The sequence below is a fragment of the Notamacropus eugenii genome, chromosome 3 (assembly GCF_028372415.1).
Source record: "Notamacropus eugenii isolate mMacEug1 chromosome 3, mMacEug1.pri_v2, whole genome shotgun sequence".
Lineage (NCBI taxonomy): Eukaryota > Metazoa > Chordata > Mammalia > Diprotodontia > Macropodidae > Notamacropus > Notamacropus eugenii.
Genome location: NC_092874.1, coordinates 141721161 through 141743431, shown reverse-complemented (window position 1 = coordinate 141743431; position 22271 = coordinate 141721161). Strand labels below are relative to the sequence as shown.

The following is a 22271-nucleotide window of genomic DNA, read 5'->3' as shown; positions in this document are numbered from 1 at the left end:
GCAGAAATTTTGTTTTTATCTTGTTTCCTGGATCATCACTAAGATAACAACATCACTTACACATTTCAGTGTAACTTTAGCTGCCTGACACTTGCTAGGGGTTCAACAGTCATGGAAAAATGCCCTAAGCTAACATTGAGTTGAATTGATCACTCTTTTGCTTCCTCCTCCCCTCTCCCTGGAATGTGCTGTGCATTAATGCTTACTTTATTTCAGTCTACAAATTAAGCACATGGCTCAATAAATATGTCATTTTTAATGTTTAGAGATTACTATTTGGTAGGGTCATTTTAATCCCTGCAAAAGTACTTTTTCTACCACAAATAATTTGAGATTCTATAATACCTTAATAAAAAAACAGATTTAAGGAAGTATTTCTTTTTTAAAAAAAAGTTAATTAACCATGAGCTAACAAATTAGGAAAAGTAAAAAATTTTGTAAAATTTTTTTTTCCATTTTCCTTTAAATCCTGTCATCTCCTTACCTTAGTTTAATTTCCCCAGACTGTAGAAACAGCTATTATCCACATGTTTCTCCTTATATTCCTCCCATGTGACTTTTTCCAGCCACACCATTTGACCTTGAAACAGAACAAAAGTAACAGAAGCAAAATCAGGGTTGGGTTTTTGTAAACTGTGCACAAAAGGAAAAACAAGAGAGTGAAGGATTCCGGAGTATTTGTGAGGACAGAATTGAAATGGGCAGAGGCAAGCGTAGTTAGGAGGAACTAAAAGAATAAAGTAATGGGAAGTTTTTAATGGGGACCAAGAGCAGGTTTATGGGTGTTATGGTCAGAGAACGAGAGTCCCAAGTTTTGAGATCTTGAAGCAATAACACTGCCAGGTGATAATAAAGTCAAAGGCTGGTAAGTAACTGAAGCAGGAGAAGATGAAGATGACTGGAATCCTGGAGAATGAGGAGCAGGGAGGTCAGGGTACCACATGGATCATTTAACAGTCATATTGAAGTCCTGAGGCTTAAGACACAAGGCAAGGTAGGGAAAAGAAAGATGAACCTCATGGGGAAATTAGCCTTTAAAAGAACAGAAGTAGATTGTGATGATAGATCAGTAGAGTGGGAGTAATGCATAGGGAAGAAAGAACAGATCAACCCATCCTCACCCCTTATGTTTAGCAAAGTGGGAAATGGAATTTTCCACTGAAGTAGAAACAGGTGGATGTGGTATCATCTGAAGAAAGTCTCACTTTGGTTAAATGATTGAAATCAGATTTCTTGACTTCCCTCTTTTTTCCAAACATATATCAAAGTAACATAATGCTTATGCATTGATTACTTGAAGCAATCCTATCATACCTAACATAGTTAGGTTCTCCTAGTAACAATAAGCTAGGAAACTGAAGACTGGACAGGGCCTTCGATGGTTTAAAAGGTGACCTTTACTGATCTTCTTTCCTGACATCCTAAAGTGCTGACAATGTTCACCCGAACCATATGATCACTACTTCTGGTCAATAATAGAATGTCTGACTTAGGCCCTATCTTCTTGAATTACTAGAATTTGTTCCAGTTAAGTACATAAAATATTTCAGTGTTTCTCTAATGTAACTCTGTACATGTTTGCCACTGTAAATGTTGATGCTCAACTCATTTGCTGGTTGCAACAAACATTTAGTGTTTATGAGCACTCAGTAGTGAAATATAACTTTTATTTAAATTAGAAGAAACTACAGTTGAATTTTGTGTGATTTAAAAGATATCACTTCAGAAACTCTCTTAATGGCAGCAATAAATATTTTATCTAATTTTTAACCAATTTGACAGTTTTCTCTGTTGGAAGGAAATACAGTGTTTTTGAAACAAATGGAGCTTTAGATATTACTTCCCTCCCATCCTACCTCACCCCCAATAAATTACACACCTCTTAAAGAATATGTTATCGAAATCTTGTCTTGTACTAATTTTCTCTAATATTTTCACTTGTAGTGATAAACATAATACACCCGAACTGGCTTGTGTTTTCTCTGTTTTGTCTACAAGATCAGACTGTTTTAAAACAGTCAGCAGGAGTATTAAAAAAAAGTACACATTTCTCCCTTTCTTTGCTTGACCTTAGTTTGCACCATCAATCAGTCAAGTGCTTATTAAGTATCCCCATGTGCCAGGCCCTATGAGATATAAATACACAACAGAAACGTGGTTCCTACCCTCAAGGAGCTTACTTTTTGATGGGATTTAATGTGCTTGCAGGTAAGCAAATACAGGAGTTATGGCAAATAAATGATACTGTTTAGGGGCAGGGTGAGGAAAAGGCTAACAACTGAATGAAATCATGACAAGCCTCTTGGAAGGGGTGGTAGTTGATCTGGGCCCTGAAGGGAAATGAGGATTCCAAGACTTGGAGTGAGCAGCAAGAGCATTCCAGGAATAGAGAACAAGTCAAAAAAGACACTGATGGAGAATGTCATGTTGGAGAACAGCAAGCAGACCAATTTGGCTAGAGAATAAAGTGCATGATGGGGAGTAACGTATGATCATTCTAGAAAGATAGACTGGCACCAGATTGTAAGAACATCAAATGCCAAACTGAGGAATTTGTATTTGGTCAGACAGAGACTGGGGAGTTGCTGAACTTTGTTGAACAAGATTATAAAGCTTTAGAAATACCAATTTGGTAGCAAAGTAGAGGAGGGATTGTAGAGAGGAAGGACTAGATTCAGGGAGAAAAATCAAGAAAGCTATTGTAATAGTCCAGGTGAAAAGTGATGGCATGACACAAAGATTACTTACTCATTTGGCAGATACAGTAGTAACTCCATTTCATAATGAATGGGTAGTAATGTTTCCCACCTACTTTTCTTGGATAATAGATATAAATAAGAGTGCAGTAGATAAAATTATTACTGGGGGAGAGATACTGATATTCAAACTTTTTTATTTGTTTGTTCAATCATATTCAGTGGTGTCCTACTCTCTGTGACCCCTTTTGGAGCTTTCATAGCTAAGATACTGGAATGGTTCATCATTTCCTTCTCCAGCTGATTTTACAGATGAGGAAATGAAGACAAACAGGGTTTTAGTAACTTGCCCAGGGTCACACAGCTAGTATCTGAGGCCAGATTTGAACTCAGGAAGATGAGTCTTGTTGACTCCAGACCTGGCACTCTATCCACTGTGCTCCCGAACTTCTTGATAATTGTTTGACCAGCTTCAGGTGCTTTGAAGTAGAACTTTAGCATGAAAGACTCATGTCAGGTCGGTAACCTCCTGGAGAGCTGAAACTGTTTCATTTTTACCTACATATCTTCTGTGTTAACTCAATGCCTGACATATAAAGTAGGTACTTAACAAATGCTTAGTCTTTGATTCATTTCTTTTTGTTACAGATTCAACCAAATTCTGTTTTCTTGAATGATTTTTCTGCAAAATAATCAAAGCAAAAGATAAAACTCACTTTTTTCCCTTCCATTGCTGAGATTTTTTAAACTCAGATTTCTTATTGGTTTCCCTAAATTGGAGGAAGACAAGAATTACTAATGCCCTGGTGCCTGAGAGTCTTATATCTCTTTTTTAATTCAGTGATAACCTTCCAAGATTGTAGGATATCCTTAGAGAACCCTCCTGGAACTGGAGTTGACCTTTAAGCCACCTGACCAGTTCTTTTGATTCCAGACAATGCTATATATACTCTGCCATCTCATGGTGATGATTATTCTATCATGGTATTAGAAATCTGCAAGGAGGATAGATGACATTCTTCCTGAGCTACTGATTCTAGTTTCTAACAACTCCTACTTTTATTCATGTAGACTTTCCCTCAGTTTTTTCTTCAACCAGAAAAATGCACTCAGGCCTTGGATTTCTCCTGTTAGCTACCTGTGTTTTCTTCCTTCCTCTCCTTACCCATTACGTTTGATCCATTTTATTTGAGCACCTAAGGAAGTCATTCATTTAACTCTCTGTCTCCCACACTCTTGTTCACACTTCTTAGAAGTTCAGCCCACACTTGCCCTTACTTCTTTCCTCCTCTTCAAGTCACCCCAGTGAGTGTCATAGAAGAAAGGAAAATATGGCCTTTCTATCCTGTGTAGCAAGCAGATGGCATCTGCTTCTAACATTATGATTCTAGAAAGGGTGGGAGGTACTGATGTCTCTCAAGAAGGAGAGATATTAGTCAGATCATATCTCTTGGATATCAGGCACTTAGCATCCAGTTAAGCAATCATTTGCTAGTGTGCTGTGGTTTGACACCAGTTGGCAATCTTGGTAACCAGCAGAAAGCCGACTTCTCAAGAGTTCTTGTATCATCTCTATGCTTCCTGCAATTACTGTCTAGGAAACCCAGAGCAGTCGTGATTTCCTTGGAAACAGCATGCAATCTTGATGTTACTTTTTTTTTTTTTTAGTTGACTTAAACCTTCCCTGACATGGCAGGGCTTGTTTGGTTTTAGGTGTTTCACATCAAGTAGCTAATCCCTCCTGCCTACACTGAATGCTGAAGAATTGAATCTTAATGTATTAAATGCTGGCAGAGAAATATGAACATCCCCCAGGGCTGCTTGGCATTCCTCAACACTTCAAGGGGAACCCAAAGCAAAAAAAGTTACCTTGGAGATTGCTTCTAAAAATTTAAGAAACTTAGAGGTTGATGCTGTGCTGAAAGCTGGTTTATGTTACATGCATCCAAAGACAAAAGTGGGTCATGATTTCATTTTTAATTTGTTAACTAATCTAAATGCTGATCTCCTCCAGTCCTTAACTCTTAGCATTTATTGGCCATTTTCTGGCTAAATGTTTTTGTGTTGCGTGTTATATCTGAGTGGAAAATGCCATGACTATTGTTTCATATGCTTTTATTTATTAATGGTGATAGGTATTAGGTCTTCTGCATTGAATACCAAATCAACCACTGAGTTTAAAATAAAAACTAATGTAATTCCTGTTCCTCAACTCAGAAAAAATGAAGGATACTAGGAGGATAATTAATCTACCTCTACTGCATTGTAGGAAGAACAGGAGGAAATAGTTTTATGTTATAGATCCCTATGAATTTTGTAAAATGTTTAAATTGGTTTGGAAGCCAGCCTTGGCAGATCTTTACTAGCTATATGGTAGAAAAAAGGCAGTTAACCTCTCCAGGGCTCATCTGGACTTTGTTGAGGATCAAGTGAGAAAATGTCTGTGAAGTGCTGTGCACACCTTAAGTGCTATATACAGATAGATGTTAGTATAATTATGATTATGACATATCATTCTTTCCATCTCTTTTGACAGCTGAGAAATAAACAATCTAAGGACAAGTTGCTGTTCTTCTATCCTTCTTTAATATTTCATTTTCTTTGGGCTATTGTACAGATGGACAGAAAAGTCACTTTTTATAATTGAATAAAAGTATAGATATTAGCTTGTCTTCCATTGACTCATGAAAACATTTTAAAAGATAAATCCAGTGGGAGATGCAAACCACTCTAGTAGCAAGCAGTAAGGGTAACAGGGATGAGATGCTTCTCATCCTATTGTCAGAGAGTTTCAATTTCCTTTATTAGGTCTCTTTGTTTTAAAAGCTTTTCATTTCATGTGCTTTCAGGGTTATGAGTATTTTTGGTACAGCAGTATCTAGTAAATATGTTCTTAAAATTTTATGAATGAATATCAGATACAGTCATTTGTAGGCAATATTTATGTATATTGATGCTCTGGGTCTAGTAGAATTTATTTGTTGAATTTTCAAGGACGTTGTGGAGGGTGTATTTGTGGTGTGGGGTAGTTAGGTGGAACAGTGGATGGAGCACCAATCCTAGAGTCAGAAAGACCTGGCCTTCAAATCTGGCCTCAGAGACTTACTAGCTGTGTAACCCTGAGTGAGTCACTTAACCTTGTATGTCTCAGTTTACTCATTTGTAAAAGGAACTGGAAAAGGATATGGTAAGCTACTCCAGTATCTTTGCCAAATAGAACCCCAGATGGGATCACAAAGAATTGGACATGACTGAAATGACTGAACAACAGTTGTGGTCTAGAGATTTTCATCTATTCATTTTTAAAGGCTAGTGAGCTTGTGATATGTAATGCTTGAGGAAGAGGGATTTTTAAGGGATTCTCATCGTCATCTCATTTTCATCTTTAGTAACATAAGAATTGTAGTCTTTGTGATAAGGGCTATCCCCATATAGTTATTGTTATAAAATTACTATATTTTACCACAGGCAAATGGGTGTTTTGTATATGCTTTACACACTTGTATATAGTGTATCAAGGTTAGCAATAATCGCTGTAGATGTTTGCACCTTGTGTACAATAGATATTCAATGAATATTATTGACTTTTTTATTTTATTCAACTGGTTCTCATCTGTTAGTGATTATTTAAATGCCCTTCCTTGTCTAACTGACCACTCAAGATTCTTTACAGGAATTTGATGTGATTTCCTTGGAAACAGCATGCAATCTTGTTCTGGAGTGGGATTATGGTGGAGGTCACAGAGTCACTAAAAATCTTTACGACACTTCTTTGTCTAATGTAGTTTTAAGTGTTATATAGAATCTTTGGGCCAGGTATGTATAACTAGCATTGAAGGTTTGCAAAGTGCTTTAGATAAGTTAGCTCATTTTACACTCATAAAAATCCTGGGAGATTGACACTGTTATTTATCCCTTTTTTACAGAGGAGGAAATTGAGGCAGACATTAAGTGACTTGCCCAGTGTCTGGGGCCGGATTTGAATTTATAATGAATCAGATTGCTTCTGATTTCCCTCCTAGTCAATCAGTAAATATTCCTTAAGTGCTTCACATGTGCCAGGCACTGTGCTAAGCACTGGGATGCAAAAAAGAAACAAAAGATATTCCCTGCCCTCAAGGAGTTTACAGTTTATAAATTCTTATTTTACAAAATACCTAAAATCCCTAGGCACAGAAGAGTATCTGTTCTGCCCATAAAAGAAAAAGTAATTTCTACCTTTTTGAAAAACATTATATCATCCACACATGGACTACATTTCTGGCACTTCAATGATACCCTAAGTCAATTGAGAATAAGACTGTGCTACTCAAAAGGAGTTGGAAGCAGGGGGCTCCAGGGCCACCTGAAGTCAGTATCCTGAGATACCCACTGTGACCAACAAGTCAGTTTTCTCCATCCCTCCTGAATCATTTTGACTCATTCATATATATCCCTTCCTGGATACTAGAGGGTGAGCTGGCCTTTTCCAAGCCCTTCCTTCACCTTGCTTCATCAGGCTTAATCCCATTTACTTTATCTCCCAATTGCACAACTCACTTTGCTCATTCTGTGCCTGGGAGTAAATAGCTCAGAATTTCCACCCTCTTTTTTTCTAAAGATCTGTCCATCATCTTTCCTAATGCATTAGTGACTTTACCATTTGGTAAGCAGTCTGGACACTGGAATTGTAAACAAGTTATCTCAAAAGAAGTCTGGCACTCTGTGATTCATTTCTAGTGGCAGTGCATTGGGCAGACCTTTTTTTTTCATTACTTATTGCTTTAGTTTTCCTTGTCACTCAGTTTATTCATTTGTTTTCCTTCATCAAAAGCTGAAGAGTCATTGAAATCATACTTTGTAATCTGTTACAGGATTTCTTCCTCTTCAGGATTTTATCCCCCTCTGAATTCCTGGGTGTCAGTGTTTCTACCCCTGCTCTTGGAAAAATATTGTATAATCTGGACATATAAACTGAAAAACAGGTCTGCTTATGTGAATTTTTACTAAGCCACTCAGCCTTAGAGGGACAGTAATAAAGGGATAAAGAGAACTGAGATAGAGGAAATCAGCGTGGCATCCCAATCTGCTGATGCTCCCTCCCCATTTGCCCTAAGAATAGAGAAAATCAATCAGTAGTTAATCAATAAACATAAAGAGCCTAGGACTGTGCTAAACATTAGGAATACAAAAAGAGACAAAATGCAGTCTCTGACCTCAAGAGACTTACAAACTAATGTGGGAGAGAACAGGCAATGCAAAGTATACACTGGGTAAACAGGAATTAACAAAGGGAAGGCACTGGAATGAAGGGTTGGAGAAGCCTTCCTGTATTAGATGGGATTTAAAGAAAGTCAGAAAGGTTGAGGAGGGAGAGTATTCCAGGCATGGGGGACAGCCAGAGGAAATGCAGGGAGCTAAGAGATGGAGGGTCTTGTTTGTGGAATAACCAGGAAACCAGTGTCATTGGATAGACGAGTACATTCAGGAAGTAAAGTATTAACAAACTAGAAAGGTAGGAGGAGACTAGGTTAACTTGGTATTTGCTCTTGGAGGCAATAGGAAGCCATTGGGATTTATTGAGTTAAGGGGGTGATATGATCAGACTTGCATTTTAGTTAGATCACTTTGGTGGCTGATATGGCTTTAGTGGCTGAGTGGAAGATGGATTGGACTGGGGAGAGGCCTGAAGCAGGGAGAGAAACTAGAATGCTACTGCAGTAGTCCAGGTGTGAGGCGATAAGGGCCTACAGTAGAGTGGTGGTGGCAATGTCAGAGGAGAGAAGGAGGCTTATTAACAAATGTTGCAAAAGTAAAGTCAGCAGGCCTTGGCAACAGATTAGATATGGCGGGGTAAGAGATAACGAAGAATCCAAGATGATTCCTATGTTGCGAACATGAGAGACTGGAAGGATGCTATTGCCCTCTATGGTAAGGTGTGTTCATCCTTCATTGCTAAAGAAGACCATGCCATCAGAGAAATGATGACCTGACTTGCACTTGACTTTGTTCTGAGTGAGGGAGGGCTGTGCAGGTCACCAGTCTCACTTCTCCTCCAGAGCCATCTGAATCCAGTGACCAGATATTCATCAGGATGACTGGAGATGACCCAGGATGAGGCAATTGAAGTTAAGTGACTTGCCCAAGGTCACACACAGCTAGTGAGAGTCAAGTGTCTGAGGTGAGATTTGAACTCTGGGCCTCCTGACTCCTGCACTGGTGCTCTATCCACTGCACCATCTAGCTGCCCCCCTCTATAGTGATAGGGAAGGTAGGAATGGAAGAGGGTTTAGGAGAAAAATAGTAAGTTCCATTTTGGAAATGTTCTTTAAGTTTCTATTGGATATCCAGTTTGAGATGTCTGATAGGCAATTGGAGATGCAAGATCAGAAGTCAGGAGAGAGACTGGGGCAGGAAAGGTTGGTTTGAAAGTCATCAGTAAAGAGATAATAAGAAGAAGATAAATGGAATAAGAGAGGACCTCCTGTCTGCCATTTTCCCCCACTACCTTTTTATGACCCTTTTTTAGGCCTCTACTGAGACTATTGGAACAATGAAGTCATAGCAGAGTAATAAATTTCTATACTGATGAGCATTGAAAGACAGTGATGCAATTGGACAAATGCTAGATTAGGAGCCCCAGCTATGTGGGAATGGGCATACCTGTCTCAATTTTTTTCCATTGTAAAATGATGATTTTAATAATTGTATCAATTAACTTATAGGATTTTGAGAAAAATATTGTATGGATTTTAAGGGATGGCAATGGTTGATGGTTTTATTTTTGGATAAGACCAGAGATTTCATTGATCTAGAGATCTTCTAATGAAGAATCCCCTCTACCAACGAAAATTAATAGCTTCTCTGCAACTTGTATTATGAGAATTCCCTGGGTCACTGAGAGGTTAGGTGACTTGCCCGTGGTGGCACAGCCCACTGTGTGCTACACAAAGGAGTAAAATTTAGATCTTTCTGACTTTACGGCCAATTCTCTATCTGCTGCACCATGATAGTGTGGTGTTTAATAGTGTAGTGTTTAATAGTGTGGCACTCAAAAAGTTTAAGAGATGTAATTTCTGCTAATTTAATCATTTTCTTAATAATGCTAGCTTTTTAATAAAAGGATGGTCATTTGGTCATTTCTCTCTTAGACCAAAGACCTCTCCTGGCAGTGGGCTCACAGTTTATATATCCTTGGTAGGGAAGGTGTTGAGGGTGGTTATCAACTCTGATTAGTTAACAATTAATAAGAGAATGAATATTACAATGAAAGGGTAAGTTATATTACAATGGAGGTCTTGGAGTACGTGAGTTGTATCACCCAAATTTTGGTCAGAAAGACTTATCAGTTTCCATATCACCTGTCTGATGAAAGGGAGGATCCACATTTTCCCCAGACCTGTTGGAGCAAACACAATAAGCAGGAATGCACCTGTTAACCTATTAATTTAGAATTTCTTTTGCTGTCTTTGATTAGATCTCAGCCATCCCGGCTTGGCAAATCTTTTAGAGAGACTTCTCACACTGGTTGATTTCTAGAGAAGGAAATAGCAAAGGGAAAAGCCTTGGTTCTGATTCAATAATTAGTTATTAATACAAGAGAAAAGTGATCATTTCTCTCAGTAGTATTACTAGACTCAGGATATCACTAACCAATGTACTGTGATTTCACCATTCAAGGGAGTCTAAAGGTCATCCCATACAAGGATCAGCTGAAAGATTGAGGCATCTTTAACCTGAGGAAGAGAAAACATGAAAGGGGCATGATAACTAGTTTCAAGTATTTGAAGGTCTGAAATATGGAATGAGTATTAAACTTCTGCCTTGCCCCAGAAGGCACAATGGGAAACAAAGGATGGAAGTTTCAGAGACAGATTTAGGTATGACATAAAAGAAAAGAAAACCCTGACAACTGAGCTTTGCCAAAAGGAAAAGGATTTTCTCGAGGTACAGTGAGTTCTCCCCTCATTAGAGATCACCTGTGGAAGATTGGGTGAACACTTGTTGGGGATGCTGTAGAAGGTACTCTCATCCAGGCAAAGGTTAGACTTGATAGACCCTAAGGTATTTTATAACTCTGATTCTGTTTTAAAAAGAATGGTGCCATATTTCAAAAGTAGAAACCAGGAAATCCGAGGAAGAACTTGCCCCTTACATGGTCTTCTAGGACATGGGTGTAGCTTTTGAATGAAATTTGGTGTTTGAGGGTCAGGAATCACCTTGACTAGTTCCCTTAACATTATAATGGCTTCCCCCATTAGACTGTAAATTACTTGAGGGCAAGTGACTTATTTAGCTTACTTTTATTCCTATCGCCCATATTTAGAATAGTTCTTGGCACATGGAAAGCAAATGCTTAATAATGATTTTTCATTCATGAATTGAGGGAGCAGCCATGGGGGACTGCCCTTGTTTTTCACTCAAAGCCACTTACACATTCAGCCAGGAGAATCGCTGTATGTGAAGTAATTGCTAATAGATTCTTTGCTCAGCCTTGGCTTTTGTTTTTTCTTCCTGTCTTTTGCCTGTGGTATATCAATATGAAAGAACTACTTTCCTTCTAAATATACCCATTTCCATGGGCATGTCCAGCTATAATTACAATTTTTATTTGCTTCCAACACAGTAAGTACTATATCTAATTTGTAGTCACCTAAAGTTTTGTTAATGTTTCCTTCATTTTCCACTTATGAATGCAGAAGAGACTGGGTGCTAATCTTTTCCATGCCACACTTGACACTTTGTACCAAGTAGGAGGAAGGCACCTGATTCTTTATTTTTGCCCTTTATCTAGTATATCAACTGATCTTTGAGCCATACATGGTAATTTTTCTCCAAGACTGCTCTGCTCTAAAATTTTATTTGATTTCATCAGTTGCATTGCTGAAATTCAAATAGGCAGCATCTGTGACCTTCCTGTCATTTCTCAGTTCTGTAATTCCATTAATATAACCTAGTCCCTGTAGGTCATGTTTCTCTTTGGGTTTGGGTTTTTGTTTGTTTGTTTGTTTGTTTTTATAAAGTCACAGAGCTTGTGAATTTATGACTGGGAGGTCTGTGTGTGTGTGTGTGTGTGTGTGTGTGTGTGTATTTTATGGTTTTCTTGTTTTACAATATTATTTTACCCTAAGGTGATTTTAAACATTTTTGTGGGTGAAATTATCCAATATATTAACCTTGCAAATTATGTTTTGATTGTCCAGATGACTTGCAGCCTACTTAATCTCCTACCAATTATACTAGAAGAATTAGAACAGAAGTAGTGGTCCCAGCATAGCCTAGCCATGATATATATCAAGATAATATTTTTTAAAAAATACTTCAAAGCTTTCTCATTATAATGACCAAATGTGGCCCCAGATGAGAAATGTACCTCCCCCTCTTCTTTACAAAGATAGGAAACTATGGATATGGAGCATTACATATGAAATATTATAATAATCTGACACAGAAATGTCAGACTCGGTTGACATGTTAGTTTTGCTAAGTTGCTTTTTTTCTTTCTCTTTTATTCTTTGTTATAAGAGATGGTTTGCTGGGGAGGGGAGAGAAGCTAAATATATTTGAAAATTAGAGTGGTCTAAAAATAAAAGCTAAGAGTAAAACTTTTAAAACAAAAAACAACAAAAAATTTTAATTAAAATGTATTTAAAACAAATTTAAATCACACACACAGCTGGACAGCTCTATTAAGAAGTTTACATATACCTACACATACATATATATATATATATATATATACACACACAAGTTTTATGCGTATATGTGTCTGTATATATGTATATACTCACCACACACACGCACACACACACACACACACACACATACTTCAAAGAGCCATGGTTTTGTTATTGTATGTATGACATACACTGATATAGATGACAAGTCCTCTGCATCATGGTAGATGGTTTTTAGAAGTTTCTGTGATGGAATAATTTATTACTCTGTAGCCAAGCTAATAAAGAACTCTCCAAACTTAGCTAAGCTGGTGCTCCAAGGATAGGCATATATATGATCTGTCCCGAAAGCCTTTCTTGATTAGCACAGACCTGCAAGGGCTTGTGTGCTTCTGGAACAACCTTGAAAAACATAATCATTTCTGCATGCTTCAGTAAGGCCTTAAAACAGGAATTTTTAAATTTCAAAAATGTGAGTTTCTCCTAATCCTCCACTTCAGGGAAGAAATGGACCATAGAAGAATAAAGAGATGCATTATGATTGGCTCACCTTCTAGTAACAGGAAAGCAATAGTCCCATTCATACTCACAGTATGCATGACTTATCAGATCCAAGTGTCCCTGTTTAAGAATGACATTAATGAGTTGGGGAGTTTGCTTGAGAGCAGCTAGGATGGTAAAGGGCTTTAAGTCCATTTTTTTATGAGGGTTATCTGAAGGAATTAGGCATGTTTATTTAGCACAGAGAAGAAAAGATGAAGGGAGAAATGTAGATATGATGGCTGTTTTCAAGGTTTTAAAGGGGTGTAATGTGAAAGAGTGATTAGACTTGGTTCTATTTGGGTAGAAGTTACAAAAAGTCAAATTTAAGTTTGATATCAGGAAAAGCTTACTTAAAATTAGAGCTATTCAAAAGTGAGATGGACGGACCAGGAGGTAGTAGATTTCCTCTTTTCAGAAGTCTTCAAGTAGAGCCTGGATGACCACTTGTCAGGTCTGTTATTGTGGGGATTCGTTTTGTATATGGTTTGAACTAGATGGCTGTCATGGTCCCTTCCAACTCTCCAACTGTGTGATTCTGTGAGACCTGGATTTTTATTATGTACCTACTGTGTGCAAGGCACTGAGAATACAAAGGCATAAACAAAAATAATTCCTGACCTCAAGGAAGTTATATTCCACTTGGGGAAAGGGGAGTGGAGGTGGTTTACAACATGTAGACCAAGTGTATGTGTAGTAAATACAAAGCCTTCCACGAATGAGGGAAAGCATTGATTCTTTGGGGTGGAGAAGAGTAATAAAAGAAGGCAGTGTGTAAGAGGTGTCACTTGTTCTGAGCCTTAAAGGGATCTGTATGTTCTTAAATGTTTATAGCAACTCTCTGTGGTGGCAAAGAAATGGAAATTGCAGGCATGTCCATCAACTGGGGAATGGCTGAACAAGATGTGATTGTGATGAAATACTGCTGGGCTGTGAGAAATGATGAGTTCAGTGATCTTTAAAAAACATGGAAAGACTTGAACAACATTATTTTAAGAATGACTTTGAAGAAGTCATTTTGACTATTATAAATACTCAGATTAACTACAAAGGACATATAAAGACATTGTTGCATCCAGAGAAAGAACTGATAAACAGAAGTATGTACAGAATAATTTTACATATGTATGTATATATGGGTGTGTATGTATGTGTGTGTGTGTATAAAAATTCATGTCTAATGGTAGTCACCTCTAGGGTGGGTGGGGAGGGAAGAAAAAAAAGAAATTTACATAACTTTATTATATATTTAAAAGGAATAGCGAGTTGTGCATTACAGACTTACAATTTCATGAGCAATCTTGTATTTTTAATCTTGCTGTGTTATGGAAATGCTTGTTTTATTCCATAATTTTTTAAAATAAGTGTGTTTTTAAAAACGGACCTAGAGAATCCAAGAGGTGAAGGGGAAGAGAAAGAGTATTTAGGCTTGGGGACAATATGCAAAGGTTGGAGGCAAGAGATAAAATCTCTCATATGGGGAACAAATTACTTCCTATGTACTCATTAATTCTAATTTGGCTAGAATGTAGAATACACGAAAATAGTGTGAAATCAGCCTAGCAGGATAGATTGGAGCCAGCTTCTGAAGAGTTTTAAATGTTGAGCAGAAGAGTGTATTATCCTTAGAGCAATAGGGAACTATAAACGCTTTTTGAGCAAAGGGTAACAACATGGCAGGTAAGTGTTCAGTGACTTACAAGTGTATCATTTTTCCTCCAAACCATCCTGAACAACAGAGTGCTGGCATTACCACATGTCTTGAAGTTGTAATTGTGACCAAAAAAAAAAAAAAAAAAGAGTTAACACCAGAAGTGAGAAGTAAGGATAAATGGAATAATTTAGGTTCATAAGGTCATAAATTTAGAATTGGAAGGGCTCTTCTAGACTAACTAGTTCAACCCTGTTTCCAACATGATTACACTCTACAACCTGCCAATCACAAACCACTTTAGTTCTTCACAGAGAGGCAAGGTAAGATGAGAGAGGAAGAGATGTAGGATGTACTAGACTGCCCTGGACTGCAAGAACAGAATTCAGGCTAAAAAAAAAAGGAATGCTGTTCTCCCCACACACATTTTCTAAAATACATAGTCTTCTAAGACTGCCAGCCCCAGTCTCCAGAGATTATGTAGTAATCTGAGGTCAGAATGTTCCAGTCTGTCCAGAAATCCTTAGACCTTATAGACATTTACTGGTTCCTTTTAAGTGATTCCTGCCCACATTCTGAAGGGCTCGTTCCATTCAGTAACATGCCTTCTGGCTGGTCAACTACCTGGAGTAAGTGTTATTTTAAATCCAGAACCCCTCACAATCAATGAACATAAAGCTTCTGTACAGTGTTCAGAGAGGATCAGTAAATAGCCACTTTTGCCTCTGAGATCTGAGGTTCAACCCTGATTTAGTTAAACTGCATTAAAGAATTGGCAGATTCTTTTTTTTTTTTTTTAGCAATTCACACACTTTAGAAAACTATTAAAGAGTTTTTAAAATTTGTCCTTTTCCACCCATGAAAAGTCTAGGTCCAGAATAGCAAGTTCCTTTGTCTACTAGGGTGATCCATGGGGATCCAGGTGTCTTGGCAAATCAGTGGAAGAACTTGCCAGGTTTCTGCTTGAAGTATTAGGAGTTCATTGTAAGGAAGTTCCTTTGTTACTGGAGCCATTGAATATAATCCATTATAACAGCCACCACAACAAAGACAACAAAAGCTTGTAAGCAGTGGGAATATTTCAGTTTGACTTTAGAAAAACCCCTCTTCCTCTTTTGATGAACTGAATTAAAGGAAGGAGGAGCATGAGCATTTTTCATATAAAAAGAGTAGCTGTCAGAGTCTCAGAGTTTAAACCACTTGCCTCTCATTTCTGTCATGATTTCATTTGATGTTACTGTAAACATTTTTAATTTTTTTTCAATTTACAAATATTTACTCTTTTACCCTCATTCTCCAAAAAAGAAAATGGAAACCCTTATAAAAAATCTGCATAGCCACCCAACATGATAACTACACACCTGTAGTGTGAAGACTGAGTCTGAGGTGTCTCTTGAGTTCAGGAGTTTTGTTCTGAAACAGGACTAAAACCTATCTGGTGTCTGAACTAACTTCAGCACCAATATGGTAGTGGGTCACCAGGCTGCTTTTCTGACCCAAGAAAGTAACAGAGTAGTAGGTCAAAGCTTCTGTTCTGGTCCAGAACAGGTAAGGTGGTCAAGCTTATGAGTAGCCATGGTATTTTCAGCCTGGATAAAATAAGGACACCTAGTCCCAAAACAAACTGAAATACATTTTTTTTAAGAACTCCCATATTGACCATATGCAAAACTATGTGTCTCATTCTCTGTGTTTGGTCCATCATGTCTCTGTTAGGAGATAAGTAGCATTCTTCATCCTTGGTCCTCTGGAAACATGACTGATCATTAAGTTGACTTAAGAGTGGAGAACTCTTAAGTACTTAAATGTATAACTCAATGACTGCCATATAAAATATGATTCCTTTAGACACTTCAGTTCCATGCCCTGAGGAGAAGGGGGAAATGTCTAACACGTTAGTTACCCTTTTCTGGAAGAAGCAAACATCATATAGAATTGTCTTCTTTGAGGAAACTTAGAGAGAAAACCACTTCTTTATCAGGTTAATTTAGATCCTCACAGGTTTAAAAAACATAAAAAGCAAAAACTCAGTGTAATGCAGTGTTGCCACACCTGAAATTTCCTCCAAAGTTCTGTACGATAACTCTCACCCACATTCCATTTAGAGAAGAGCTGCAAGCGGATTACTTCATTTGTCTTGAATTGCAGCTTGAGTTCTTTTCTCAGAATTTGTTTCCATGGTAACAAATATACCCACTGAATTTACTCATCTAACTGCACAATCAACATATACAATCTCAAACACAAACCCGAGATCCTTCAAACCATAGCTATAGAGTGTTCAGGTTGGCAATGATGACTTTGTATTCTCACTAGAGTGGAAACTTGCTCACTTTGTAAAAGCTCTTGAATTTTTTTTAATAAGGTATAATGGTTCCCCTCTCTTAGGATATATAATGTTCTCAATAGGCAAGTTTCTTCAAGCAAATGTCCTTTTCATGTTAAAGTTTGGGCAACTTCCAGGTAGTATGCCTAAAATAGAAACCAGGGTATAATTGTGCCTACTATGTCCATATGTAGAGAGGTGATGAGAGAAACCACTATGAGAACAAATCTGCTATAACTCACTCTGCAGAAAGAGACTTTTCCATGGATGAATTAACATTTGCCTTTCCTAGATATGTTGTATATTTTAGGTAAGCTGAATGTTTCTTCATCCATTCTAGAAATATTAACTGAGTATCTCCTTAGTACAAGGCACTCTGTGATATAGAAAGTTGTACCAGGCAAGATCTTTTCCTTATAGTGTTTGTAGTCTAGAGCAATGATTCCCATCTAGTGGTTCTCAAACCTCTTGGGTATTTATAACAATGCTCCAAGGGGTTTGTGCTAATATTTTTATTGGCCATTTAAGTGATAAATATGCAAAATAGTAGTAAAATAAAACTGTAAATAGTAAGGAAAAAAGCAGCAGACATAAAAGGAGTAGTGTATTAAATTTTCCTAGTGGTTTTTTGCTGTTGTTGAAAGAGATTCAAAAAACAAAAATCACTAAATCACTGGGAACCATTGGTCTAGATTGTGGGTATGTGTGGAAGTAAATTCCAAGAGATTTTATCTCCAATACAAAACAACACATGTTAAATGGTATGAACTCAATATTTTAAGAGTGCAGAGGAAGTGGGATTAGGTTCCTGCTGGGATGATCAAGGAAGAACTCATGGAGATGGCATTTGAATTAGGCTTTGCTGGGCAGGTAAGATTTTTTTTTTTTTAAGTAAAGTTGTAGAAGAGAGCATTCTAGGTAAAAAGAACAGAGTGAGCAGATTCATGGAGGTGGACAAAGTGTTCAGGGAAGAAATAATACAGATTTGTTCAAGCATAAGTTCTGTATTTGTAGTGTTTGCAAAAGAAGAACTGAGCCCGTCTTGGGAGAGTGTCAGGATAAAGAGTTTGGACTTAATCGTGCAGGCATTCCAGATTCATTTCAAAAAATTTTTTTTCAGATAATTGGAATTTATTTTTTTTCATTCCCACATGGAAATTACCCCCAATGTAAATTTTAAAAAACTATAACAAATATGCCTAGTTTAGCAAAACAAATCTCTGCACTGACCATGTTCAAAAATATTTGTCCCAATCTGCAGCTTGAGGCCGTTCTTTCTTTCTTTCAGGTTAGTGCTTTCAGGTTTCATTTTTTGATCAAAGTTTTTAATAATTTCAAAGTTGCTTTTCCTGTGCAGGGTGGGTGTTTTTATTTAACTTGTTCTCCTGGTTCTGCTTATTGCACTCTTCATCCGTTCATACAAGCCTTCCCAGCTCTCTCTCAACCCACCCTGTCAACAGGTTTTTTTATGGCAAAATAAGTGTTTCTTTACATTCACATAGTATAATTTTACTCACCCATCTCCTAGTTTATGAGGTTTATCTTAGTTTCTCATTCTTTACCACTACAAAAAGAGCTGCTATAAATATTTTTGTACATTTTTACACTTTTGTTCTCTCTGATCCTTTGAGATATGGGCCTAGTCAAGGTATAGCTGATTCAAAAGGTGTGCGCAGCTTAGTGACTTCTAGGCCATAGTTCCCAGTTTCTTTCCTGAATGGTTGTACCAATTCATAGCTCCATCAGCAGTGCATACCTGCCTTCCTGCTGCTCCCCAGTATTTGCCATTTTCCTGTTTTGTCATATTTGCTAGTATGATGGGTATTAAGAGAAACCTCAGAGCTGCTCTAATTTGTTTTTCTGTTAGTGATTTAGAGCATTTTTCATATGACTACTGATAACTTCTATTTATTATTTTGAAAATTGTTCACTTCTTTTGACCATTTATCATTTAGGGAATGGCTCTTATTGGCATGAATTTGAACAGTTTTGTGTATAAATATAATGTATATGCACATATACATATACATAAAGAAACCTTTATTTGGCAAACTTGCTGCAAAGACTTTTTTCCCTCCTAGTTGCGCTGGCCATTTTATTTTCTGTGATGCTCTCTGTCACTTGTTTGGTCATGAATGCTTTTTCTATACTTATTTCTGAAATGTAATTTCTTCTTTGTTCTAAATTTTTTTATCATATAACCCTTTGGGACATATGTCTACTGGTGTATATATAGTATGAGGTATTGTTCTAAATTTCAATTATCTCATCAATTTTTGTCAAGTAGTGAATCCTTACCCCAGTAATTGCAGTGTTTGTTTTTGTTGATCAATAGGTTACTAAGCTTGTTTATTTCCGTGTGTTGTATAATTAGTCTGTGAATCTGCCTCTTCATTTTTTAACCATGACCAAAACATTTTGAGAATTAGTACTTTGTAGTATAATTGGAGGTCTTGTACTGCTGGTCCTGCTTTCTTACAACTTTTTGTCCTATTATTTCTCTGAATGTTCTTGACCTTTTAATCTTCCAAATGAATGTTTGATAGTATTTGTTTCCAAATTCATATAGTCCTAGTTCTTCACCCACTTTGGAAATTCATTTATGGTTACTTTGTGTTTTTTTCCCCAAGGATAGGTTATTTAAATTCTCTATTTCTTGCTCTGTTCATTTGAACATTTTGTATTATCTATTTTATATAAGTTTTCAGATTTTTGGCATATAGTTGGGCAAAATAATTTCTAATAATTCACTAGAGAAACTTTCCATCAGTCACCCAACAACCCTTTTATTTTGTTACAACCCACTTTATTCCAGGCAATGTGCTTGCTAGTGGAGCTGGTGTTTTAGACATTTCATGCTTTGACAAGACAAAAGTAAAACGGTTCATACCCTCAAGTAGTCTACATTCTTACAAAGGAGACCATACATATATAGTTATAAGCAAAATAAAAGCAAATTTCAGGGAGGGGGTGTCTAGCAACTGGGAGAATGAGGAAAGGCTACATGTAGAAGATGGCATATGAACTGAGTCTTGAAGAAAGCTTGGAATTCAGAGAGGTAAAGGAGAGAAGGGAGTGAGTGGATTCCAGGATGGCACAGTCCATGCAAAGGCAGAGAAATGGAAGGTAGCATACTATATATGAGGAACTGTTTTTTGGGTTGTTTTTTTTTTTTTAAGTTCATTAGACTACAGAGAACATAAAGAAGAATATCTTTATAAGACTGAAAAGATAGGTTGGATCCATATTGTAAAGGGCTTTAAATGTCAAAAGTAAGAATTTATAGTTTACCTTGGAATTAATAGGAAGCACCTGGAATTTGAATAGGGGTTAGTAGGAAAATCGCTTTGGTGACTATGTATGTGGACAGTGGAGTGAGGGAAGATGAAGCTTGGAGATCATTGCAATAATCTGACCTAGAAGTGATGATGGTCTGAACTAGGCTGTCTGAATGAGAGGAGATAGACAAAAGAGATGTCATAAAGGTAAAAATGTTAAGATTTGGCATCTGATCTGATATGGGGTAGTGAGAATGAGGAATCAAGGATGATGTCATGATTGTAAGTCTGCATAACTGGAAGGATGATCTACCCTTGATAGAAGTAAGGAATTTCAAAAGAAAAGTAGGTTTAACAGGAAAGATAATGATTTCTGTTTTGGATGTGTTGAGTTTGGGATGCTTAATCCATTTTGAAATACCTAATAGGTTACTGGTTATACATGACTACAAGATAGGAAAGACTCAGTCAAGCTCTGGGAGTCATTTGCATAGAAATGATCATTAAACCTATGAGCACTGATGAGTTTACCAAATTAGAGTATCAATAGCAACCTCCATGATTATGTTCTTTCAAAACCCTGTTCTAGATTTGTTTCACATTTAGATTTAACTGTCACATGCTAACAAATTTGACATACAGTTAACCTCTCTCAAATCTCCATTTATAGTCAGGCTTTTGTCTTTTATCATTGCTGAGCATGCATCAAACATTCCTGGAAAAAAAATTTGCTTGTGTAAAATAATGTCCAATTATCTGTTAATTGAGTATCTGACAACCTCAGGCACCAAAAAATATACAACAAAACCTCTAACTCCAATGAAAATAACTTCCACAAATTACCTGGATTTCACCACACCGGAAAGAAGTTTAGTTATATATAGTTATATTTTTCCTTCTGAGACATATCATATTTGACTTAATTTTTCATGTGATACTCAATTATCTGGTTTCCTCTAGCCACTTTTAGCTGTGTCCTAAATAACAGCCAGAAAGCAGAGATGACTAATCTGATTGGATTTGGGGAGGTTGGGGTGGGTGACTCAAAACTGGTAGCAATAAAAACTGATCAACAGATCAACAGAGGGAAGGAACTTTAGAGAAATAACGTGGTCTCAAGGGTAGGAGAGACAATCACCTCCAGCTTGAAGGGCAGTGGAGTCGTTGCAAAATCAGTAGGAAGGCAGATGAAACAAACTTCAATTTCACTTGTGGGAATTTCAAATGGGATCCCTTGGTTATTTTGATACAGACATAATCTGGTAAGATGGGACTGTCGAAGAAGGTACTATTGGGATACAACTTTCACTTGTCTTGGGACATATATTCATATCTGTCAATCCCTTTGTTATGCTCTGTACTCAAGATATCAAACAGTCTTACAGCATGATCCAGCATATGAAAAATTATAATACAAAACAAGGCTTGTCTGGTGAGTGTGTGTATGTGTGTGTGTGTGCATGTGTGAGTGTGTGAGCACATTTTTGAGATACATACTGGTATCCATATCTTATAGAAGTATTTGTTTAACATAAATGTTTGTATTGATGCTCCAGTAAATGTTTAATACTGTCTTTCTGAAAACACACTTTCAAGTTTAATCTGTGCAATTAACATTTTGTATCACTTTCTTAAGCCTAGACAATTAACAGCACAGTAACTCAAACCTTGATTTCTAGCATTTGCTGATTTCCAAGGTTTGAATGCTCACAATGAAAATTTAACAATCCACTCTCTTGAGCTATATTTATATATCAATCTCACAAGCACCTACATACAGAAAAAGGCCTCCATTGACAGTAGACTTGTACAGAACAGCTCCGCTGTCTGTCCTGAGGTCCAACCTGAGTCTTTCTCTCTCCTTAATAGTATGATAGGCCAGCCTTGAGCACACCAGCAGGGAGGCCTTGCTTCATCCTGCTTATCACCCTCTTGTAATAACCTGCTGATGGGTCTGCGTGCTTCAAGTCTCTCCCCACTCCAATCCGTCTTTTGTTCAACCAATGAAGCTGATCCTGCAGGATCAAATATGAAATCCTCTACCTGACATTCAAAATCTTCCATAAGCCTAGATCCTTTCATGCCTTATCCAGTCTTCTTACACCTTACTCCACAATACATGTT

At 37.2% G+C, this 22271-nt stretch overlaps 1 protein-coding gene across 1 annotated transcript in view; it reads left to right on the top strand.

The window, feature by feature from the left end:
- The window catches only part of ZNF277 (zinc finger protein 277), a 168068-nt gene that overhangs the window by 96795 nt on the left and 49002 nt on the right, over positions 1 to 22271 (top strand). The gene's annotated exons all lie outside the window — the stretch shown is intronic.